Source organism: Rhinolophus sinicus, chromosome 17 (genome assembly GCF_057876585.1).
Source record: "Rhinolophus sinicus isolate RSI-liver-muscle chromosome 17, RSI-T2T, whole genome shotgun sequence".
Taxonomy (NCBI): domain Eukaryota; kingdom Metazoa; phylum Chordata; class Mammalia; order Chiroptera; family Rhinolophidae; genus Rhinolophus; species Rhinolophus sinicus.
In genome coordinates this window covers 167,511,588-167,530,442 of record NC_142517.1, presented here as the reverse complement: position 1 = coordinate 167,530,442, position 18,855 = coordinate 167,511,588, and the positions used below count along the sequence as shown (strand labels likewise).

General features: G+C 35.6%; 1 long non-coding RNA gene across 1 annotated transcript in view; it reads right to left on the bottom strand.

Moving 5' to 3' along the window:
* The window catches only part of LOC141572868 (uncharacterized), a 702,493-nt gene that overhangs the window by 438,154 nt on the left and 245,484 nt on the right, over positions 1–18,855 (bottom strand). Inside the window, exon 4 of the long non-coding RNA XR_012498339.2 lies at positions 10,429–10,482. This is a non-coding gene — a long non-coding RNA (uncharacterized LOC141572868). The remainder of the gene's footprint in view (positions 1–10,428; positions 10,483–18,855) is intronic.

Genomic DNA, 18,855 nt, shown 5'->3' with positions numbered 1-18,855 from the left:
CATGGGTGGTTCTAGAGGGTATTATACTAAGTGAAGTAAGTCAGAAAAAGGACAAATACCAAACAATTTCACTTATATTTAGAATCTAAACAAAACAAAACAAATAAACAAAACAGAAACACACCGATAGACGCAGAGAACAAAACTGATAGTAGTCAGAGGGGCAGGACATGAGGAAAGGGCCAAAAAAGGTGAAGGAGGAAAGAGGTACAAACTTTCAGTTATAAAATAAGTCAAAGGGATATAGTAATATACAGCATAGGGAATACAGTCAATAATAGAATAAAAATATTGTACAGTATCAGATGGTTACTAGATTTATGGCAATCTCTTCAAGTATATAAATGTTAAATAACTATGTGGTACACCTGAAATTAATATAATATTGTCTATTAAATATATTTTAATAAAAAGAATAAAGTGGAATGAAAAGAAACCAAAATTTTAAATGGGCTAAATGTATAAATATATAATTACCCCAAATATAAATATAAATGTAAAATATGAAAAATATATAAACCTTTCAATAATCAAAGAAAAATATATTCATCCTCCAAAAAATTTAAACTGGGAAAACATAATAAATAATGATACCACTGAATTTAATATAGGTGTTTGGAAAATGTCTCCATCATTACCAGCTGGTGGGAGTATAAATTGTCAAACATTTTTTGGAGGAAAATTTGTAATATATCACAGTTCCTGAAAGCATGCATACTCTTTGATATGATCATCCAATTTTAGAAATATATCCAACAAAAATAATTAAACAAGATATTTCATCATTTTCATCATTCTATACAATTGGAAACAGCACAGATTTCCAATGATAAATTAATTTTTGTTTTTGATTATGATATAGGAACACAGACGATTATAGTATACTACTAAAATAACTTAAATATACATTTACTAGTATGAAAGGATAGGGCATTAATGATGCATTTTGAAGTGGAAAAGAAGCATTACAGGAAAATTGTTATAGTAGAATCCCAATTTGATAGAGAAATATTTGTATTTATATGTATAATTCCTCATAAGGAAGTTGAAAGCCTATAATCAAAACTGTTAACAGTAACTTTCTCTACAACATAGAACTCCAAGTTATTTTAATTAGATGTTTTTCTGTCTCGTGTTTTTGTGACTCTTATTTACAAAGTTTTAAATTATAAAATAAAAAAAAAAGAAAGGAAGTCACCTCGTCAAGATTCTGTTTTGTCTATCTTGGTCCTTTGAGATCTCTGTCTTTTTAGTATATGGTCAAAATTCACGCTAACAAGGATTCCGTAGTGCTCTGTACATAGTGGTTCGTTTCACTAGGCTGCCCAATCTGCATTTCACCTTCTCCCACATTTTTAAACATACACAGATCTCTCTTATTTTCTGCTCCTTGGAGACGCAGAGCGCAAACCTACACACTCTGCTGCGTAAGACCCTTCAAGTATTTAAAACCTTGCCTATTTCCCTTACCCGCTTCCATCTTCTCTTCTCCGGTTTACACATATGGCTTTCTCAGTCAGTCTTTCTAAGCCATTCCTTACATGGCTTAGTTCCTAGGCCCCTCTCCACTGACATCACCTATTCTCACATTTCCTGGCGCTCAGTGGTCAGTGACTTTTTACAATTTCAGCAAAACCTTCCTCCATACCCAGTTTGCCAAAGAGACTAAAAAGACCACAATTTCCATTATTTCCACTTTAATTTCTATTAATGCACCTCGTTTCGCATCTTTTTAACAGTCATATCACTCTACTGACATACTGAACTTTTCACTTACTAAAACTTTGTCTTCATAAAAGTACTACCAAATTAGGTATCTACCATCTGGCATTTCCTAACTGATTTTGTATTTCAATATTTGTATTTGTGCATTCATATTTAAGTAAATTTAGGACTTCACATTTCTCCCTTTTACATTTCATTTTACTAACTTTGGTCCTTATCCTGATCAGCAAATAATTATACATCTTCTAAGCTTGATAAATCGAGATGAATTTTGTGTGCCTGTATCGGTTTTTGTGCATTTCTTATGCACATATACTTTTACAAAATGTAGTTCAGTAGTGTGTTTTCCCTCACAGAGCTCAGAGAGTAAGTTGTCATCTTGAGAGGACATCACTTAGGAGTGAAGGGCACCACTAGAAATTTAAAAGGAAGGAACAGGTCTTTTTAACACGAGCCTCAAGCCTTTGAGGGTTCACAAACTCAGAGGCAGGTAATATAAATGAGTGAAGCAGGTTCATGCTGGAGAGTACTCGACCATCCAGAGGGGAAGCCAATTCTGATTGCTGCCATAGCAGAATGTGACAAATGTTCTGATTTGTCACAAGAATCCAGAAAGCTGGGTTTTTTAAGGGAAATCATCTGATTTTCAAATTACTTCAACTACAAAAAGTTTAATGAACTCTGTCTTCCAAATTAATCATATCCACAGGCTAAGTATACCCTGTGGATGACCAATCTGTGATTCTTGAGTGGTTAGAAACTAAGAGAGAAGGCAAGAGTCTTAGCACCCAACTCCCAACTACTGATTGCTTGCCAGTATTGACAGTTTCATGGTTTTGCATTTATTGAAAACTCACCAAGAATTCTGAATACTTTACTGAGCACTGATTCAAAATCACTTATTGATCTGCTTCTATACTCTATAATGTTACCAATGGAAAAATAATCATTATCAGCTTATTAGTATCTACCCAGAATCTAGAAAAATTTCAACAAAGTCAAATTCAGAGTTTCAAGTATGAGTCCCTCTAACTGCCTTAGATCAGGATTTATCGGAAAATAGTTACTCAGTATCTCATAAACACTGTAAGGAAAATTAAACTCACAATATGAATCTTTTATAATCTGGAGCTATTCCAGTGCCTTAGGATTTTTAACAAGACTTCCAGGGAACCTCATCTTTGTTAAATATAACTAGTTATACAACACTTGACACAATGTCAAAATTCCATGAACAAAAAACATTCCCTCCTTTGACCTATAGCAACTGTACAATTTTATTCCATGCTTGATAGCTGATTCTCACAAGACCTCTGACATACCAAATACAATCCATGACAGCTGATTTCAGCTAACGGCAGTTACTGCAGACAAATAATTCTTTTTGACTATGTGTCTGAAAAAAGCAAGAAGAAATGATATACTTGATCTTATCATGTATAAAGATAGCCTTCCATTAAACATAAATCTGAAATTACTAGGAAAACTTTCATTTTGTAAATTTACAGATGACTTAGAAAATGCAGAATATTACTGTGGTACCAGGTTCCCTTTGATCAGCTTCCTCCACAGAAAGGTCAGCACTGAGTAAGCAACTGAATATGTTGGCTCAAATGATAATAAATAGGCAATAGGAATCAATTATATGGGTAAGAGGGTGTGTGTGTGTGTGTGTGCACATTATAAACTTCTCTGTAAGTACGTAACCCAGCTGTGACACTAATTAGACATATTACCTTAGCAAGTACTATAACAATGGTGCCCATACTCTTATTCAACATAGTACTGAATGTCACAGCTAGAGCAATCGAGCAAGATAAAGAAATAAACCCAGACTGGAAAGGAAGAAGTACAGTTCTTTGCAGATGATATTATCTTATACATAGAAAAATCCTAAAGATCCAACCAAAAAACTGTTGGAACTAATCCATAAATTCAGTATAGTTGCATGATATAAAATCAACATACAGAAATCAGTTATGTTTCTATACAACAACAATGAAATATCCAAAAAAGAAATTAAAAAAAAATAATCCTATTCACAATAGCATGAAGAACAATAAAATACTTAGGAATAAATTTATCCAAGGAAGGGAAAGATCTGTACAATGAAAACAAGACTTCGATGAAAAAAAAAAATGAATACACAAACAAATGGAACAGTAGCTTATGTTGGAAGGACTTCCATTCTTCACATATAAAAAGGAATTACAGTTGACCATTAAACAACATGAGTTTGAACTGCTCAGGTCCACAGATCTTTTTTATACACAGATTTATATATATATATATATATATATATATATATATATATATATATATACAGATTTTTTCCAATAAATACAGTAAATGTATTTTCTCTTATGATTTTCTCAGTAACATTTTATTTTCTCTAGCTTATTTTGTTGTACAAATACAGTATATAATACATATAACAAAATATGTGTTACTCAACTATGTTATTGGTAAAGCTTTCAGTAAACAATGGGCTATTCATAGTTAAGTTTTGGGGGAGTCAAAATTTATAAACAGATTTAGATTTTTCAACCTTACAGGGGCTTGGCATCCCTAGCCACCATGTTGTTCAAGGGTCACCTATAGATTCAAAAAGAATCTGTACAATGAAAACAAGACTTCGATGAAAAAAAAAAATGAATACACAAACAAATGGAACAGTAGCTTATGTTGGAAGGACTTCCATTCTTCACATATAAAAAGGAATTACAGTTGACCATTAAACAACATGAGTTTGAACTGCTCAGGTCCACAGATCTTTTTTATACACAGATTTATATATATATATATATATATATATATATATATATATATATATATATATATATACAGATTTTTTCCAATAAATACAGTAAATGTATTTTCTCTTATGATTTTCTCAGTAACATTTTATTTTCTCTAGCTTATTTTGTTGTACAAATACAGTATATAATACATATAACAAAATATGTGTTACTCAACTATGTTATTGGTAAAGCTTTCAGTAAACAATGGGCTATTCATAGTTAAGTTTTGGGGGAGTCAAAATTTATAAACAGATTTAGATTTTTCAACCTTACAGGGGCTTGGCATCCCTAGCCACCATGTTGTTCAAGGGTCACCTATAGATTCAAAGACGGCAAAATATTCCTCCTCTAATGTTCTGAGTTTCATTCAAAAACAAATTGCCTTGAGGTATTATTTAAATATCTCATTTGTATATTTCACCAACAAAACTGTAACCTTCATGATGATATTGTCTTACATATATATTGTTTCCTTTATCACATCTGAAAGCACCTTGTTCTTTTCACTCAAATTATGGCAGACTGATTAATACTTTCTCTCCTCCTCTGGAGCACACAACTAGATTATATTTTCTGTCCTACCTTGAAGTTATATATGATCATGTGACTGGATTCTGAAAAGAATGTGGACAGAAGTGAGGTACGCATTTTTAAGACAGGCCCATAAAAACCTCACACACAACCTTCCACTGTTTCCCCTATATTCCAGCTAAACAGGGAAAACTTGAGGGTCTGGAGGAGAACTGAGCCACAAGACGGAAGAAACGTGTCCCTGAGTTGTTGCCCATGGAAGGCTACCCTGATTGCTACCCAAGAAGGAGCAACCATGTTGAGCTGTAGAGTGAATAAAAAATAAACTCTTTACCATATAACCCTCTGAAATGCTGAGTTTTTAAAAATATGAGCATTTAGGTGCCTATATGTACCATTTATCTCAATTGTAAGAATGTGTGTTTTTTACTTATCTCCCTAAATAGTCTAGAAGCTCCTTAGAGGCTGGAACTATGCTTGGTGTTGCGTACCAGCTCGTTTCCTGGCCGTGTATGGGATGTAGCAGGTTCTCAGTAAATCCTGTTGAATGTATGAACACAGGAAACCATGCACAACAGGTACAAGTTAATAAATGCTTATTGAACTGAAGTACAGAGGCTGAGAAAGACATCCAAAAGTAAATTTTAAAAACTACATTTTATTTCTTATTTTGTCTTTCCTCTTCTGATCCAAAACATTTCAAAATAGTCGGAAGCATATCTTGGTGGTTTTATAAGTGTTTAAATCAATTCAACCCTATCATGGCTACTACCAAAGGTCCTTTGATATTTTGTTCTCACGCTTGTCTATGTAATTTTTGCTTCCTATACTGAATGTGATTACATTGCTATATGACATATACTAGCAGTTAACAAATATTGCTCCTGTATTAGCACCATTCGACTGCTATGCTGGTTTTGTTTAATTTGTCCTGATTGTACAATAACTTTCTTCTAGCCAGACAGTTCAGATGCCTCCCTAATACAACCTGCATCGTTATATGAGCCCCTGTATAGATCAGATAATATCAACAACCCTAGCGCAAAATGTGGAAAAGCAATTCCACTTTGTCTTCGCTGATTGCAAAGCCAAATCAACGCCAAAAGGCATCTTTACAAGTTATTGCACTTACTGTCAGTCAGTGCCAAAATAGACAATCTTATCAGCGTTAGGAGAAGCAGTACAGTGCTTAAAGTATATGTGCTGCCAAGACAACAGGGTGTATTGCATCTGTTGCCTCGGATACACATCTACAACATCCAACAAATAAGCTATACAGTTTAGTGTTTGAGAAAAGCCAGGGACATGCCTATCAAGCAAAAAGTTGAAGAGGAACAGCCTTAGAAAACAAGCACAATCCAAGTAGTCACAAAAAGAATAGAGGTGAAGGCACTAGCTAAATATCAGATCCATACGTCAGATTTTCATAGGGGGAAGTCCATAAGGATCTCCACAGCACTTGTTCAGCAGGACTTCATGAAGTGAAGAAACAGTTTGACCAAAGATAATAATTTTCCATTGACCTGTAAAGGTCATGTAACTATACATATTAACAATTTTCACCTTTTGCCAAGATTAATTTCTCTACGAAATCCTATTTTGTGTATGATAGGGTCCTCTTTCCACAGATTCTTAGATCTTCGTCTCATCAAGCAGTGAAGTTTGTTTACCCTCCCCTTCGCTCAACGCTGGCCTATGGCTATTCTGACCAATGGTGTACAGTGGAAGTGATGTTATCCCAGCCTCAGACCTAACCTTTAAAAAGACTGGCAACTGCCACTTTGTTCTCTTGGAGACCAAAGCCTCCATGCAGAAAGTTTGACAAGCCCGCTGGAGAGACAGCATGAAGAAGTCCCACCACTACATGGAGAAAGAGAGGCATCCAGGTGAGCTCAGCATTCCAGCTGTCACCATCAAAACACCAGGCTTGTGAGTGAAACCATCTTGTTTCCTTCCCACTGGTCAAGATAGCAGCTGGATAGTACCAAGGAACACAAGATGACACCATATAAAGCAGAAGAACTATCCAGCCACACGATTGTTAGATATAAAGGTACTAAGTTTGAGGGATTTTTTTTTAAATATAGAAATACAATAGATAATTGAAATACATGAACACGAAACACAAAAATTTGCTGGTGTGGCTTTACATGAGTTTAGCATCTATATGTTAATGATCAAACAAAATGATCTCATGAGAAGAATGAGGGAAAAATCTTGGTAGATAGCTACCTGTTGCAGGGGTAGGTCACCTCAGAACTGGCCTACCAGCATTATATAGTTCCTCTAACACATTGCTCAGTCACCATTCCTTAGCTTCTGCTGCTGACTGGCCTAAGGGATTTTCTTCCAAAAGCCATAAAATTAAATTAGAATTCACTGCTTAAGCGTAATGACTTCCCACTGTTTATGTGGGTTATCATTTACAACCAACTGGCATTTAATCAAACCACTACTTTTATTTCAGGACCAGAGGCCAAACATGGTGGTTTTTCTCTACCTCCCTGTTGAGTCAAGAAGCTTCAGCCAAGCTGTGAAGGGATATCAAATTGTTTATGAAAAATCAGCATGCAGTATTGTTTCAAACATATTTATGATTTCACACCAACTTAGGAAGAATTTTGTTCATTGTATTGATTGGCACATATTTTACATTTACATATATAATAATATTAAAACCTCCTGGAGAAAAAAATAAGAATGAAAGGAACATATGCACATTGTGATACAAATTTACCTATGAGGCCTCCAAATTCTGACCCTGCCCTGAACTGGAAGTATACAGAATATGCATATTATAGCCAAGCCCAAGTGAACAGTATATTCTCTCACTTGAAGTTTCCCATATCTGCAAACTTACTTCTGCTGTTCCCTCAGCCTAGAATTCCCTCCCTCACTCCCTCCTTCTTTCGGCCCCTTGAAATCAAGATTCAGCCAAATACCATGTCTTTAATGGCTACGAACGGGTTGTCTGCTCTAAATACCTCCCTCTAATTCTGAGAAATAGTGCTCTTTCCATGAAGACCTGGCTTGCCCTACCCACCCTGACACCAAATATCCATGTGGATACAGGAAAACAAACAAACAAACACATTTCCTGTTTTACACTAACCAGGGTCAGTTTCTATCGTCATTTGCAACTACATTATTCCGGACTTCTTCCTTTTGAAGCTTTTCCTGTCTCATTAAACTACAAATTTTTCACCTCTGAATACTTATAGTGTTTATTCCAGTATCAAAATTATTATTTCAAATAAACTTGTAATAAATTAGCTTGAGGCAGGTATGTGATTTGTGTACTCTTCCTAAGATGAAGTGGAGTGTCTTCCTTGTACATACGTAGTAGGTATTTATTTAGCAAATGGTGTTAAATGATGTAACAATAAACAGAACTGCAGAGAACCTTCTCTTCCCTTTGGTCAACTGTATGACAGTGAAAATGCAAATTTGGTAATATACTACTTGGTTCCTATGAAAATCACGTATGGAATTCCTCTCCTGCCAGAGTCCCTTGATAGTACTAAAGCTGGGGGGAAAGGGAAATTTCTGCCTTTTGGATAAATGTTTAGTTAATATTAGGTTTGTAGTATTTGTGTAATTTGAGCCACAGCATAACAAATTTCATCTAATAAGCTATATTATGACAAGGCCTATTTATCAATTTATTTAAAGTAATTCATTGGCTTCAAAATTCCCTAAGGTCTCATAAAGCAAAACTTTTGAAAATATATACATCTTTATGGTGTTTCAGGTAAATCACTAATTTAACAAAACAGGCACAATAAATAGGGTATTTATATATGGGCAATCTCCGTTCAGAGAAGCATACATTTTATTTTGTATGTGCTGGTAGCCGTCATGGTTGTGCCACAGCTGTTAGAAATTACAGGTTTTCAGGAGCAAGCATCAGCCATCACGGTAATTATTATTATTTTATCAAACACAATCGCAGGGAGTATTGTAGGCTGACAAAAGACTTCTAGGTCTTTGTTTATTCACTGCACCATATATTCTGTCCTCCGTGCTGGCTGAGTTAAAGTTCTCTTACTCCTGATTTAAAACCTATTATTAGAGAAAGTAAAGGTTCCATCTTTAACACAAAGTAATACTGGTGCTTCGCTGGAGAGAACACTAGTCTGGGAACGTAAATAAAAGAAAGCACAACCTGAGAAGCCTTACTCAGAGGGCTTTTGACAACATTCCCAAATAGGAACTGGAGATGACCATACAATGTCAAGGAATAAGAAGTAAGGCAACGGGCAATTGCCAGGCTAAAAGAATTTACAACCTCAGAAACAAGATGAGCAGCTCAAGGAGGTCAAGTTTTCTATCTAAGCAAAGATTATTGTCGTGAAAACTCTCTCATGGAAAAAAGGGACCTTTTCCCTCCTCAGACTCCTCAGTGAGCATGCAGAAAAAGAGGTGGCAAAAGCAGAGAGCTTAATTATCTACTGCCTCAGAGAAATGAGCCAGAGGGAAAAAACGTTTGCTGCAGAAAAGAGCTGGGTGGGGGGCCAAGGATCAGTTAGCTGGAGGCTGGACATTGGAGTGGAGCATTTCTAACAGTCTAGGGTTGCGGCCACTATCACCAGCAAACATTTTAAACTATGTATTACACATTAATATTACATATACTTTTAGTGTCTGATCATACCAAAGGCAGGGGAGGGGGATGATGGAGGTTACACTTCATTGGGCACTACTCAGGGGAAAAAAAAAAAGAAGAGATGTTTTACCACTGCTTATTGGGTAAAACAAAAAAACAAAAACAAACAAAAGAGTTCTAAAGCCTTTTGCCAAGAAACTTAAAATACTTTTATTAATGATGTGAAGTCTCTCAGGAGCTGATGCTACAGGATAAGAATGACATCATCCCTAAAAGGTTGTAGGATAGCCTAATTTTATAACATGAAGTTGGATGCCATGATTTGGCTCGTAAAATCCAAAGCTCACGAACAACAAGACAAGTTATAGACTTGATGTGATGTTTTGAAAGGTGAATTACCTTTTCCACATCCTTTTCCATATAAATTAGGTGTTTGTTTTTTTTCTAGTAGAACTCAGCGTTTTAGTATTAAAGTTAATGAATGTTTTAAAAATGAGATTTTGTGTACTTAACCGAGAACTGGAGAATAAACAATCCATTCATATGCTGAAATGCCATAGTACATTTGCCAAAGCTTAAATATCATTAGCTTCATTAAAATTTAATATACATCATTACATTTCAAGCTTATATTTGCTATTATTGTTTGTTCCTTTTAAGAGCTTCCCACTTATAATACTGTCACACTCAAAAGAGAAAGTTCTACTTGAGGTTCGGTTGCTACATGAATTTAAAGCTGGGCTTACTTAGAAATCACATACTTACCCTGAAGTTGAAAAAGATGGTTCTTTGGAAAATCACAGTTTAACTCCATTAGTCCTAAGCAAACAGAAAAAGAAAAGAAAAGAAAAGAGAGTCCAATTTGGGTCACTGGTCTGTCTTTTCAGTGCCAAACTGAAGCGCTATTCGATAAGGTCATACTTGAACATTTAACCCAGTCAAATTTTCTCCTTTTATTTTCACAGTCCAGTAGCCTCACCATGAATTTCCCCTGCAAATTAACCCACTGACATTTCTTCAAATGAGCCTGTTCTAAAATGAGCAATTACTTTTCTTTGTTTTTTTAATTTAAAAATCTCTTAAAAGGCTTTGAAAAGTAAAATTCACATATCACAAAAGTAGACATCAACAGCATTGTGTTGGTTTCAGAAAACATATTTTAGTAAATAGGGAATGCACCAAAATTTCTAAAAAGTATCTACAAAGAAAGGAATGGGGGGACACTGATGCTTTTAAAAGTAAAAACTGAAGTATAAAAATGATTCAAAGAAAAAAATAGTATAAGCTCTAAAGACACTGTTGTCAGCAATGAGGAGTTAAGCTGTACATTACTCAATTTCTATAAATAAAGATGCAGCAAATATCCAAAGTGCCTCAAGATATGAAATGGTTATTGTTGGCTGTTTGATGAGATTCAAACTCTGTGAAGAGGAATTGAAAAAGCAATTTGTTATAGCTAAGTAAACCTGAAATACCGTGTTTCCCCGAAAATAAGACCTACCTGGACAATCAGCTCTAGTGTGTCTTTTGGAGCAAAAATTAATATAAGACCCAGTCTTATTTTACTATCATATTATATCATATCATATCATATCATATCATATCATATCATATCATATCATACTGGGGCTCATATTAATTTTTGCTTCAAAAGACTCATTAATGCTGATTGTCCGGCTAGGTCTTATTTTCAAAAAACAGGGTAAGAACTCAAATTTGTCATCGAGCACTAGGAACAAAAATCAGATTCTTTTCCTTTTTCTGCAGTCAGAGGATAAGCACTGTGCATCATTTTTTCAAGCCTCCCTATACATAGTTAACACACACAGATATCCTTGCACAAAAGGTGACAAGCCCACATCATGGCTACCTTAGTGTCACCTAGTCATAACTCTATGTAGAAACCACAGTTGAAAACACCACCATGTAAGAGAGACAAGGATAGAAATACCATGCAGGCAACATAAGAAGGTATCACTAAAATTATGGGTTTTATTTTTTCCCCAATATTATTTCTTTGAAGAAAAGTGTTTGAGAAAAGTGATTTTATTTGGGGGGCAGTCGGGAAAATTTGAACTACACTGAATATTAATTGACATTATGGATTAATATTAATTTCCTTAGGTATGATAAAATACTATAATTATGTACAAGAATGTCCTTATGCTTAGGAAATATATGCTGAAGCAATCAGGGATAAGTCCTAAGAAAAAAATAGGAAGGAAAAAAGAAAAAAATAATAAAACAAATGTGGCAAAATATTAACTTTTCTGAAGATTTGACCATTCTCAAAATAAAAATGTCATGAAATATTTTATAAATAGAAAAATATAATAAACTTTGTAGATTTGAATTCTTATGATGACATTTCTAATTATAAGTTATCTTATTATTTTTTTAAAGAGTATATGAGGTAACAGCATAAAGCATAATTTCTGGCATTGATCTTTCAAATGCTCACTTTAGCTTTCAATGTGATATGTACCTTTCAATCTACCACTTTAGACTTTTGGTAGTATGAGCGATGAGAGCTGACTAGGAACAGCTCTGAACTCTTGGAGTGGAATTGCAAAACTAATTTGTTATATCAAGGTAAATCTAAGATTGTCAGAGAGGGACAGAGGTGCTGAAGAGCTGAGAGGCTCAGGGGAGGAGTGTTACATTCTGGGTGAAGGACCAGTAATTGAACTCTAAGTAAAACTCTGAATGAGTAATGGTATACGTACGTATGTCTTTCATTGGACAGGATCGGGTACAAAGCAGCCAAGTCAGAAGGAAAAGCACTAGCTCTTTAAAATATTTTGTTGTTGCTTTTCTTTAGCCACATCATATATGTATTGCTCATTTATAAATACTAATTTCATATGCACATGAAAATCAGTGTCTCAAAATTTAAGCTTTATCTTCACCAAACTTTAGGAACACTAGCTTAAAATATGAGCAAAAAAACCTATAAATGCTCTAAGAGTAGATTTTAAAATGACAGGTATGCTCTACATTGCACATCTAGAGTAGATATGTGAATGGAGTGTATATTTCTTTGTATTCATTCATCTTTTCATTCTACAAAATTTCAGTTTTAGACACATTTTATGCACATTGCTATACTTCTCTCTTCTCCTCCTAGAATATTATTTATACAGGCCTCTACCATCTTACATTTCCTTTGTAGATAGGACCCTCTGTTGATAATATACACTTAGCTCCTCCTCTCATCTTAACTTTGTGTGTGTGTGTGTAAGGATATATGGAATTTCAAGGAACCTCTGGCCTGTAAGATGTTGGAATTGCCCAGGATCACCTAAGAAATTCTCCAGGGCTAATGAGCAAGTGTGAAATGTTACAAGATACCAAAAGCTTATAGAAAGATAAGGTTATTCTATGAGTTCTCCTAGGACAAACATATGAACTGGGGAACTGGAGAGAGAGGTCTCAATTTCAGGCTTATTCCTTACGTTAGTTTTTTGTTGTTGTTGTTGTTGTTGTTGTTGTTGTTTTTCTGTATGCCCACAAGGAAAGGAAGGTTTTTATGATAATAATTGCCAGGGGTTACTGATTGGAGAAGAGACTATGAAAGATATCACAATGTGGGAAGTCAGCATGACTTATGAAACCTTGTAAAACTGTCTTGTTTCGAAGGGCTTAAATGCAACGCTGCTTGCGTCCATGATGCAGTGATATCCCAAGGTTAACAATTTTCTAAGATTTTTCAGACCACATAGATCTCTATATTCTCTACATTATTCCAGAATCCCAAGGAAGCCTTATTTGCTGAAGACAGAGGGGAGTCAGGTAACAGCAGTGCATTTGACTTCAGAGGGAAAGGTAAATACCTGACCATCCCCAGAAAAGTATCCCTCATGCGGTGAGGCTTAAGAGTCCCCACAACATGGTGGCTGGTGTCTAAGCATGAGTATCCCGAAGGAGCCCGGTAGAAGCTGTATTACAGTTTATGACCCAGTTTCAGAAGTCACACAGTAACTTCCACTGTAGTCACAAGCTTCCCTAGATTCAAGGAGGAAATAGAAATGCTATTTCTTAGTAGGGGGAGTATTTAAGTAACTTTGTAAGAAAAGTATGTATGACAGGAGATATTGTGGCCATGTTGAGAAAAATGCAACCTGCCACACCCTCACAACAGGATTTTCAGAGGTAGAACGGTGAACGGTGTGCCAGATTATCTGTTTTCCACTTGACATCATCCCTGCTCTACCTATAGTCTTTTCTGCATTGCAGAAAAAAAGCTTGAAACTACAGTTGTCAGAATCCCTTTCCCCATAACTTCTGACTTAGATTCTCCCATGAGATGTACCTGCAGGAGGCTTGGAAAGAAAAGAAATAGGAGGGATTATTTAGCAGCAGCTGTGGGCCCCAGCTGAGATCATCAGAGGCAACTTTCCTGGGCTTTTGAAAGTTTTCCTGAGAAACAGCCACTGCGGCACCTGGGATCAGTAGTGGGGGCCCTTGACCAATGGGGAATGGTCATTATTATTCTTTCTGATGAAATTTATAATCATGATATTAATTTTTCTTTAAAAAAATGAGGTCTTGAATAGGCTGTACTTAAATGTGTATATTAATTTGGGGATGACTTAAGTATTTGAAATATTGAGGCTTTTCATCAAGGAATGTTTTCTTTTGTGCTTTCTCAACAAAGTTCTGCAATCATCTTTACATAAATCTTGGCCATTTTGTTAAGTTTAGTCTTAAATAGTGTGGTAATTGTTGATGCTGTTGTGAATGGCTTGATTTTTCCCATTATATTTTTGATTGGCTACTATTTTTGCATGTAAATTGTTAGAGATTAAACTCAGCAAGAAGAAAAAGGGAAATCCAGAGATCTCTGTCAGTTTGTTTCCCAATGTTCCCCCACACCTACATGTGCACACACCCCTCACAACAGAAACTACAATATACCTTATTCCTCAGCCTTGGAGAATTGTGTCTTCCAAAAATATATTAAACAAAAAATAAATACCAAAAGAAAAGTAATGTGATTATTTTTTGAGAACAGAGGTAATGTTAGTGTTACTAGTAAACAGTATGATTAATCATGTAAAAGAAAGTCCAAGAAAAGGTTAAGTACTGAACAAAACATTAGTAGCATTTTCACACCTGACCTTAGTTCATCTCAAAACCATTTCCTTAATTTATCTATCAAACATTATCAAAAGCCCTCTACTAACTCATCCTGCCACCACAACTTAACCTTTTGCTATACAATGAACATCTCTTGGAATTGACTCCTAATTCTAGAAGCTTTTTACTTTTTAAATATCACTGGCTTTTTAATAAATGAATCTCATGTTTGCCATAGACTTATGCCCTCACCAGTGAAGCTTTTAACAATGCAGATGACAAAACCCCACAACAAGGTCTCTGGGGTTGTTATATCTTTAATGATAATCGAAATATATAGTCAGAGTTGAAAACCCCCTGCTCTCAATCCTCAGAGAAATTATAACTGCACCCTCAATCACAATAATATTCATGATTTGTTAAAAATAATAGTCAACATTGATTACTTGCTAAGATCCAGGCACTGTATTAAGTACTTAACATATTTTGTTATAACTATATAAAAAAATTCCCAACCAATTAAATATATTATTATATGATTCCATTGATGGCATTTTCCCCAGAAATTTGGTGGGAAAGCATCTGTTCCCAAAACTATAAAACCATTCTATAAGGAATATTCTTGATCTTTACTTAGATTCTGAAATGGAAAACAGGACTTCTTTTCTAACTATTAAATATCATCTACTGGACATTTGGATGAATTGACGAAATTGATCCCCCGAGTCATTAATAAAAGACTATTTCCCAAATACCTCTAAAATTAAAGGACTCCAATACCTGTGACTCTCCCTAAAGAAACAGAATTTCCCAAAATGTTATTCTGGGGAGCATTATAATTGTGATATTTTAATAGGTGAAAACAGGACTTCTTTGTTAAAGAAATTTGGGAAATGAGAAGTTAAATGACATTAAATAGGATTCCCTACTACAGAATTTCTCATAGCCTCTAATATGACCAAGTGTTTCATTAGTTTCTTATAGAGATATATGCATTTCTGAATGTATTTAAACATGTAACTCTTATTGAAGAAGACTCACCAAAGACCAGAGTTTTGAGAGACATAAAATTGAAAATATTGCAATAAGAAATAAAAATGACAATGATAAAGTGATTTATCCCTGGGCAGTGATTTAACTTTGCAAAGTCTTAATTATCAGTGAAAAGTAAAGTTCAAAGCTCCAACGTTGCTATTTTCACTTGGTTTCTTCCCACAAAAATACAGCCTAAGACAAGGATCTTCATGTAAATAGTTCATTCTGGGAACTGTTCCTAGGGAATGAAAGTGGGAAGACTTGAATGAAGAAAAGAGGGGCACCAACCCGAACACGGTATTCAACTGGTAAAAGCCATGAACAATTGGGGTTTAACTGGTAGTCCCAGGGGTTCTGCCTTTGCTTCAATTAATGGACTGTGACAGTGAGAACTCGGTTATGTCTGGAAGGTGATGAAGAATAAGAATATTCCATTGCAATGGTTGACATCAGCCTTCTGTTTGCCAGCTCTTGATTATTATTATTATTGGGGTACACAAGTCAAGCAACAACAAAGTCAGGTGTCCCTCTATTTCATCCCTAGGAACACAATGCTCTATGAGTCGCTGACACAGATTCCTGCAAGTCAAGACATCCACTGACTTTGCTGCCTATATTATTACCTGGTAATAATCAGGTAAAATCTTCCATTTGATTCTCTAGTATTTTAGAATCCTATCTATCCAACTACTAATGGCAACATCTCTTACTGTCAAACCAGCATTGACATTAGGGGGTGACAACACCCAGTGAGCTTTTCAAAAATACAGGTACTTACCAGCATCTTTATTTCTTCATGCTTCGATGAAGGATGTTTCCTCCTGGCCTTTCTGAGAAATCTAGTCAGTGAGTGGGTACTCTTTTCTCAGATAGTAAACCCAATCAGTTTCCCTCCCCAAGATTTCAGATCCCTTTCTTAATACTTTGCCAAGCAGTTCTAGCATCTCTAACTAATTAACTACATGTCAATGTGCCCAAGCTTCAAGGAGCTATGCTAGCAGCACATTAGGGAAAACTCCAAGTGTTCTTGCCAGGAAATTAAACCATGAGTCACAGAAGAGTGATGCCAACACATTCCTCCCTACCCAGCCTTACATTATTCCCTTTCTGGTCTGATTCCCTCACGATCCTCTCGCACATGTGTTCCCCCAACTCCAGCTGGTACACATCAAACCAGACCTGGGTTGTGCTACTATCTGATCCAAATTAATGATCTTGAGTCAATGAAGGAGCTTGGGGGCAAGGTGGGATATTGAAAGAGGTATCATTTGTGAGGCAGCCACCCCAGCTGCGGTATTTTAGGTCTTCAGGCAAAGGAAGGCAGCTCCCTTCTAGGAAGGTGAAAGAAGCTGCTGTTCCTAATCTGCAGGGCTTGGGAAAATATGGATATTGACAGGTTGTATTTACGTGCAGAGAGGTGCTTCAGTAAAGCCGTAGCAAAAAGATAGGCTGAGAAGTTGTAAGGTGGAGTATAATAAGTATCTGACAAACCAATGAAGCATTAAAGGTAGGTTTGGGTTGTGAGGTAAGCTTCCAGTCCATTACTAAGAATTTAATGAAAGAGAGCAGCCCACAGTAACTACCACAGAAAGCAACTACCTATTCCTGTCTATGAATCTAGTAAGTGGCAATAAACACAATCAAGGGTGAAGAACAGGCAAGCCCTACTCGTGAACTGGCCGCTTACTAAAGTGAAAAGGCAAAGCAAATATTAGGTTGGTGCAAAGGTAATTGCGGTTTAAAAGGTTAAAAATAATTGCAAAAACCGCAATAACATTTGCACCAACCTAATAGCAGAAAATGCAAAAAAAGTAGTCCTTGTTCAAAACAGTAATAGACTTTTCTATTTAGGATTCATTAAATCATCAGAGAGAAAAATCTGAATTAATAAGGAATTAGAAAAAGCATCATTATAGAGCAGTTCTTCTAGTACACTTGACATTAAAAGATTAAGAAACCACACAAAAAAATATGCATTTAGGGGCCTTGAAATAGCTCTGATTTGCTCAACAATTTCCAATTCAGATTAAAACAGAGAAAGAAAAAAAAAATAGGCCTTTTTAGAAAAATAGATTTACAGCCTGCACATCTAAATTTCAACTAATGGATCCCTAATTAAAAAGGTCCACTTGTAGAAATAGTGTTTTCCAATTATTTAAAAAAATAATAGTAATCAAAAGAAAAGGAAAGAGGTTTATTCCAGTAGCATGGCATAGTACCCTAGGGCCCATCTGATTCAAGTTTTAATCATCCCTCTGATTAAAAATAAAAATTCTGGACAATACACAAAAACTAACAACTAATTACCTGGCTGAAAATTCTACAGATAAACAGAAGCAGAGTGGAAAACTCAGAAAACCATTATGTTATTTTTTTTTTCTCCCCCCACCTCTCTGAGGAGAGGTTCCCATTGCAGAACAACATGCCGTTTGGGCTTTAAAATCCCTGATAGAAAACTCATCTATTTAGCCAGAAGAATTAGGAAAATAGCCCCTGCTGGGCTGATAGTTTGGGGGAAAGGGATGAGAAGGAGAGAAAGCTCCAGAAAGAGACTACCTATTCCTGTCTATGAATTCACGCAAGGCTCAGCCCAACCCCTCAATAATGCATTCATAAGACGGACCCAACCGAAATGGCAAAGACATAGAGAACCTAACTGGAATTTGAATAACTGCCCACAGAAGACACAAACAGATCTTATAGAGTGAATCTAGCCAGGCTAATTGCCTGCCAATATAAAATCAATACAATCATGCTCTACATAATGACATTTCAGTCAATGACAGACACATATATGATAGTAATCCCGTAAGATTGGAATAGAACTGAAAAATCCCTATCACCTAGTGACTTCATAGCCCATGACTTCAAAGGATTTGGCAAGGTGACGAGATCTCAAAAACAAGGCAGGGGTTTTACAATGACAGACAACTTTAACCTGGATATGAATAAGAGTGACACTGAAGAAATCCTAAGGTTGTTCATAGGAATTTACTACTACGTTGTTGGAACTGGATCAGGAACACATGGCTAAAGAAGAGGCCAGAGAAAAGGAAACTGCAGGAGAAGAAGAGAACT